General features: G+C 47.2%; 1 long non-coding RNA gene across 1 annotated transcript; it reads right to left on the bottom strand.

The window, feature by feature from the left end:
* Nucleotides 1-2,411: 2,411 nt before the first annotated feature.
* On the bottom strand, nucleotides 2,412-5,949 carry LOC147975282 (uncharacterized). Its single transcript, XR_015600646.1, has 3 exons — nucleotides 5,551-5,949; nucleotides 4,369-4,436; nucleotides 2,412-2,716 (listed from the first exon to the last, which is right to left on the bottom strand). It is a non-coding gene; the product is annotated as an uncharacterized LOC147975282 (long non-coding RNA).
* Between the last annotated feature and the right edge of the window lie 477 nt (nucleotides 5,950-6,426).

Genomic DNA, 6,426 nt, shown 5'->3' with positions numbered 1-6,426 from the left:
TGGGCTGGAAAAGGAGCAAATATTACAGACCTATTCTGCACAGCTCCAAAAGTCCTGAAACTTCATGGAAGATGTTTTCCAAATATATAAAAGATACTCAGCGGAAGAAACTCACCAGGGGGCCACACCCTGCCCACGAGGGTGGGGGCGCGCCCTACCCCCTGGGCGCGCCCCCTACCTCATGGGCCCCCTAGTGGCCCTTCGATGGCCATCTTCTGCTATATGGAGTCTTTCGATGGAAAAAAATTAATAAGCCATCTTCTCGGACGAAACTCCGCCGCCACGAGGCGGAACCTTGGCGGAATCAATCTAGGGCTCTGGCGGAGATGTTCTGCCGGGGAAACTTCCCTCCTGGAGGGGGAAATCATCGCCATCGTCATCACCAACGTTCCTATCATCGGGAGAGGGCAATCTCCATCAACATCTTCATCAGCACCATCTCATCTCAAAACCCTAGTTCATCTCTTGTATCCAATTCTTGTCTCCAAGTCCGAGATTGGTGCTAGTAGGTTGCTAGTAGTGTTAATTACTCCTTGTAGTTGATGCTAGTTGGTTTAATTGGTGGAAGATCATATGTTCAGATCCTATATGCATATTAATACCCCTCTGATTATGAACATGTTTATGCTTTGTGAGTAGTTACTTTTGTTCCTGAGGACATGGGAGAAGTCTTGTTATTAGTAGTCATGTGAATTTGGTATTCGTTCGATATTTTGATGAGATGTATGTTGTCTCTCCTCTAGTGGTGTTATGTGAACGTCGACTACATGACACTTCACCATTATTTGGGCCTAGAGGAAGGCATTGGGAAGTAATAAGTAGATGATGAGTTGCTAGAGTGACAGAAGCTTAAACCCTAGTTTATGCGTTGCTTCATAAGGGGCTAATTTGGATCCATATGTTTCATGCTATGGTTAGGTTTACCTTAATAGTTTTGTTGTATTTGCGGATGCTTGCAATAGAGGTTAATCATAAGTGGGATGCTTGTCCAAGTAAGGGAAGCACCCAAGCACCGGTCCACCCACATACCAAATTATCAAAGTACCGAACGCGAATCATATGAACGTGATGAAAACTAGCTTGACGATATTCCCATGTGTCCTCGGGAGCGCTTTACATCTTATAAGAGTTTGTCCAGGCTTGTCCTTTGCTACAAAAGGATTGGGCCACCTTGCTGCACTTTATTTAGTTTTGTTACTTGTTGCTCGTTACAAATTATCCTATCACAAAACTATCTGTTACCACTTATTTCAGTACTTGCAGAGAATACCTTGGTGGAAACCGCTTATCATTTCCTTCTGCTCCTCGTTGGGTTCGACACTCTTACTTATCTAAAGGACTACGATAGATCACCTATACTTGTGGGTCATCAAGACTCTTTTCTGGCGCCGTTGACGGGGAGTGAAGCGCCTTTGGTAGGTGGAATTTGGTAAGGAAAAATTTATATAGTGTGCTGAAATTTACTGTCACTTGTTACCATGGAAGGTAATCCTTTGAGGGGCTTGTTCGGGGTATCTTCACCCCGACCAGTAGAGCAAAGAGTTGCTCCTCAACCTACGGAACCTAATGAAAATGAATATGAAAATGAAAATGCTTGCTAATCCTTTTCTAGCTAATCCTTTTCTAGGAGATGGAACAACACATCCTGATGAACATCTGATATATGTGGATCAAATTTGCGGATTATTTAAGCTTGCAGGTGTACTCGGAGATGTTGTTAAGAAGAAGGTTTCCCTTATCTTTGAGTGGAGATGCATCGACATGGTATATGCTATGTGATGATATGACGTCTTGGTATTACAAACGACTGAAATTGGAATTTCATCAGAAGTTTTATCCTATGCATCTTGTTCATCGTGATCACAATTATATATATAATTTTTGGCCTCGCGAAGGAGAAAGCATCGCTCAAGCTTGGGGGAGGCTTAAATCAATGTTATATTCATGCCCCAATCATGAGCTCTCAAGAGAAATGATTATTCAAAATTTTTATGCTCGGCTTTCTGGTAACAATCGCGCCATGCTTGATACTTCTTGTGCTGGCTCTTTTATGATGAAGACTATTGAATTCAAATGGAATTTATTGGAAAGAATTAAACGCAACTCTAAAGATTGGGACCTTGACAATGGTAAGGAGTTAGTTATGACACCTAGTTTTGATTGTGTTATATCTTTTATGGATACCGATATTTTTCATAAATTTAGCACTAAATATGGACTTGACTCTGAGATAGTAGTTTCTTTCTGTGAATCTTTTGCTACTTATGTTGATCTCCCCAAGGAGAAGTGGTTTAAATATCATCCTCCCATAGAAGTAAAAGTAGCTGCACCTATTGTGACGCCCTCGATTCAATCGTACACTAAACATACACGTAAATGTGTACGATCAAGATCAAAGACTCGCGGGAAGATATCATAACACCACTCTAGACACAAATTAAAATAATACAAGCTTTATATTACAAGCCATTGGGCCTCGAGGGCTCGAAAACACAAAAGTCAGCGAAAGCAACAATATCCGAGTACAGACGTGAGTCAGACAAGTTTGCCTTAAGAAGGCTAGCACAAAGGCATCTGCGATCGAAAAAGGCAAGGCCTCCTGCCTGGGAGCCTCCTAACTACTCCTAGTCATCGGCAGCTTCCACGTAGTAGTAGGCACCCTCAGTGTAGTAGCAGTCTTCGTCGAAGGTGGCGTCTGGATCCTGGGCTCCACCATCTGGTTGCAACAACCGGAAAGAAGAAGGAAGGGGGAAAAGGGGGAGCAAAGAAACCGTGAGTACTCATCCAAAGTACTCGCAAGCAAGGATCTACACTACATATGCCACATTATCAAAGGAAGGTTGTATATGTGGACTGGGCTGCAGAAATGCCAAAATAGAGAGAAGGCCTAGTCCTATCGAAGACTAGCATCTTCTGGAAACCACCATCTTGCAGCAACAGGAGGGAGTAGAGTAGCATAAAGTAAAGTAGTAGAGGTGTTATCAACCTCGGCCAGAGATCCTTTCTCGACACCCTGCGAGAAAGCAATCCCATAGCCATACTATCCAGTTATCATCACAATCCAATTCTCATCATCACCCGTTTCTCATCACAATCCATTTCTCATCACCATCCATTCATTTCTCATCACAAGTATCCAGTTATAGTTGTATCGATCGGGATACAACTCCAAGTGTCCGTTACCGTAGGACGGGCTATCGATAGATGTTTTCTTCCCTGTAGGGGTGCACCAACTTACCCACCACGCTCGATTAACTTTGGCCGGACACACTTTCCTGGGTCATGCCCGGCCTCAGCCAAACAATACGCCGCAACCCGACCTAGACTTTATAGAGAGGTCAGCACGCCGGACTAAACCTATGCCCCCAGGGTTCATGGGCCATCTCCCCGGGAACTCCTGTACGTTGCGAGGGCGGCCGGTGAGCAGACCTAGCTACCTCCCTAAAAAGGCAGGAGCTTACCAGTCCAACCCGGCACTCGTCGCTCAGTCGCTGACGTCTATTAAGCTTCGGCTGATGCATACGACGCAGAACGCCCATACTATGCCCACGTGATGGTTAGTGCTATCAGGCCAGAGGCCCCTCGGATCAAATATCCAAATCACAATGGATTAGGAATGCGCGGTAACAAGCAGAGACTCATGATCGATGTGACCCCGTCACCCCGTCTCGAGTACTTGCGGCAAGGGCTAAGAATGCCCGACCACGCCTCGTAATTATCTCACGGGCACCCTCTAGGTCAACCCGTCTCCACATCACTCGCAATTAAGCTCGCGCGGGTACCCCTCAGGGTCGACCCGTCTTTCCAAGTAACAGGGGTAAAGTCCAAGTATCCGAGTGTCCAAACATCAAGGGGAAACCCGAGGAATCACCCTCGATGAATTCCACTTGATGTTATCATCAAGGTGAACGTAAGAGGATCCACCCTCGAGGTTCACATTTGACGGGTTGCACGACAGAGCCGTAACAGAAGTGGTTAAGGAGGAAATCACCCTCGATGACCTCGACCGTATAGCTACACTACAGAGATCTCATCAGGAGTGATGTAAGAGGTTCCACCCTCGGCACTCGATGGTAACTCTGCAGAGTCGTAAAACTAGGGGGGAATGTGCGGTGTCGGGGCCTGGACGTCGATCACGTTGATCAAGTCATCGAACATAAAGCGAGGCAACTGGGACAAGGTGGGGGTCACTGATGGATCACTAGCCAACCTATATTAAGCAGTTTAGGATAAGCAGGTAAGGTACAACAATAGATACAAAAGCAGGCTATGCATCAGAATAGGAGTAAGCAATTACAGTAGCAGAATCTAATGCAAGCATGAGAGAATGGAATGGGCGATATCGGAATGATCAAAGGGGGGGCTTGCCTGGTTGCTCTGGCAAGGAGGGGTCGTCACGACATAGTCGATCACAGGAGCAGCATCGGTCTCGGGATCTACCGGGGAGAAGAGGGGGAAGAAACAGTAAATACAGAGCAAACAATGCATCACAAAATTATAACAAGGCAAAACGTGGTGCCAGGGGTGACCTAACGCAGTACTAGGCGATACTGGTGAAGGGGAGAAACATCCGGGAAAAAATATCCCCGGTGTTCCGCATTTTCGGACAGATGAATCGAAGGGGAAAGTTGCGTGTTTGCTATGCTAGGGATGTGTGGCGGACGAACGGGCTGCGTATTCGGATTCGTCTCGTCGTTCTGAGCAACTTTCATGTAGAAAACATTTTCGAGTTACGGTTTATTTTCTATGAATTTTCAAAGATTAAACCATTATTCTAAAAATTCTGAATATTAAATTAAATTCGAAAATAAAACAGTAAAATACTCTCTCTTTTTTCCTTGTGGAGTGCCAGCCACAGTCAAAGACATGTGGGGCCAAGTCAAAGTCAACAACAGAGCAATCTATTGAGTGGGTCAAGCAGTGAATAGTGCATGGGTCCCGCGTGTCATTGTCTTGGGATAAACTAGGGCTAAATAAACTGGTTAATTAAAGGAGGAGGTCCCACTTGCCAAAGGTTAGTAACTAACCTATCCAATCTAATCTAATCCTAATTAATCTAAACTAACCGGCCAGCCCATCTAGCAGTGGCCGAGTTGGGCACTTGCATGCACACGCTCACGCACGTAACCATGGCCGAGCCATGGCCATGGCACGGCCGGCCAGCAGCAGCTGCGACGAGCGCAGTAGCAGGCAGCAGTAAAGCAGCAGGAGCTTGGCAGCGACAGCAGGCCGAAGCAGCGTGGAGTAGGGGCGAGCGGCGGTGACAACCAAACAGCAGCACACATCGGGCAGTAAGCAGAGTAGCAGCGCCAAGGCAGCAGAAGTGCCACGCGGAGCAGAAGCTCAGAACACGCCCCGGCAAAAGCTGGGGGGGGGGGGGGGGGGGGGTGGCGGCGGCGTAGAGGGCGCCAGCGGCAGCAGGCGGGCATGGGGCCATGGACGGCAGCAGCATACGGGTGCGCGCACGCGTACACGACCAAGGCGAACTCGTGGACGAGACCTACGGCGCGGATCGAGTGTACAAGGAGGGAGGATGGAGGAGGAGCTCACCGTGGTGCGGATGACGAGCTCGGGGAGGCCGGATGTGGACGGGAACGGTGGGAATCGATGATGGCCGCCGTACGTGATGAAGAAGACGGCGATGCCGAGCGTACAAGCCGCGCCGGCTTCACCTGATGCCCGGGACGGACGAAGCCGGCCGCCGCGGATCTCCTGGATGTCCTCCCACGCGAAGGCGACGACGGTGGCCGCGACGGTGACGATGGCGCGGCGACGATAGCTTCGGTTCTGTGCGGGGGAGCGTGCAACGGCGCGAGGGAGGAAGAAGTGGCGGTTAGGGTTTGTCTAAGGCGACGGGGTGGTCTTGTAGGACGTCTTGGGTGCACCGGATGGTCGACACGGCGACATCGGCAGCCTCGGCGGCGTGGATGGCCGCCACGCCATAGTCTCTGTTTCCTGTGTACGCAGGAAGGGGATAATTTCTCCCATTGGGCTGGGTCCAATGTACTATAGCACTAGAGCCCACTAGCACAGTACTAGTTAGGCCATTTTCCTTTTTTTCTTATATTTTGAAATTTCTTTTAGCAATAAATCATTTTTTAAGAATGTGTGGCTGGTCTCAAAAATCAAAATGCAATATACCTCACTGCCACAAAAAGTTTGGGAGTGATTGGAATTAGTTTGGAATTTTCATAAATTAGAAAAGGATTTTAGATGTTGTTTTGGGCATTGTTTAACCAGGTAAAGCATTTAATCACTTTATAAAATGTTGGTTTCTCCATGACAAATACTCAATGAATATTTGCAATGTTGTCAACTATTTTTCTTGCATGACAGAAAAAGTAAATATTTGACATGTATTTCGAATGGAATTTGGATTTGATTTTTATCAAGTGGCAATTTGGCTTAGTTAAACTTGATGAGATG

Source organism: Triticum urartu, chromosome 4A (genome assembly GCF_056163025.1).
Source record: "Triticum urartu cultivar PI428250 chromosome 4A, HENAU_Tu73, whole genome shotgun sequence".
Classification (NCBI taxonomy): Eukaryota; Viridiplantae; Streptophyta; class Magnoliopsida; order Poales; family Poaceae; genus Triticum; species Triticum urartu.
Note: the sequence above shows the minus strand (reverse complement) of the source record. Positions and strands in the feature narration are given on the sequence as shown.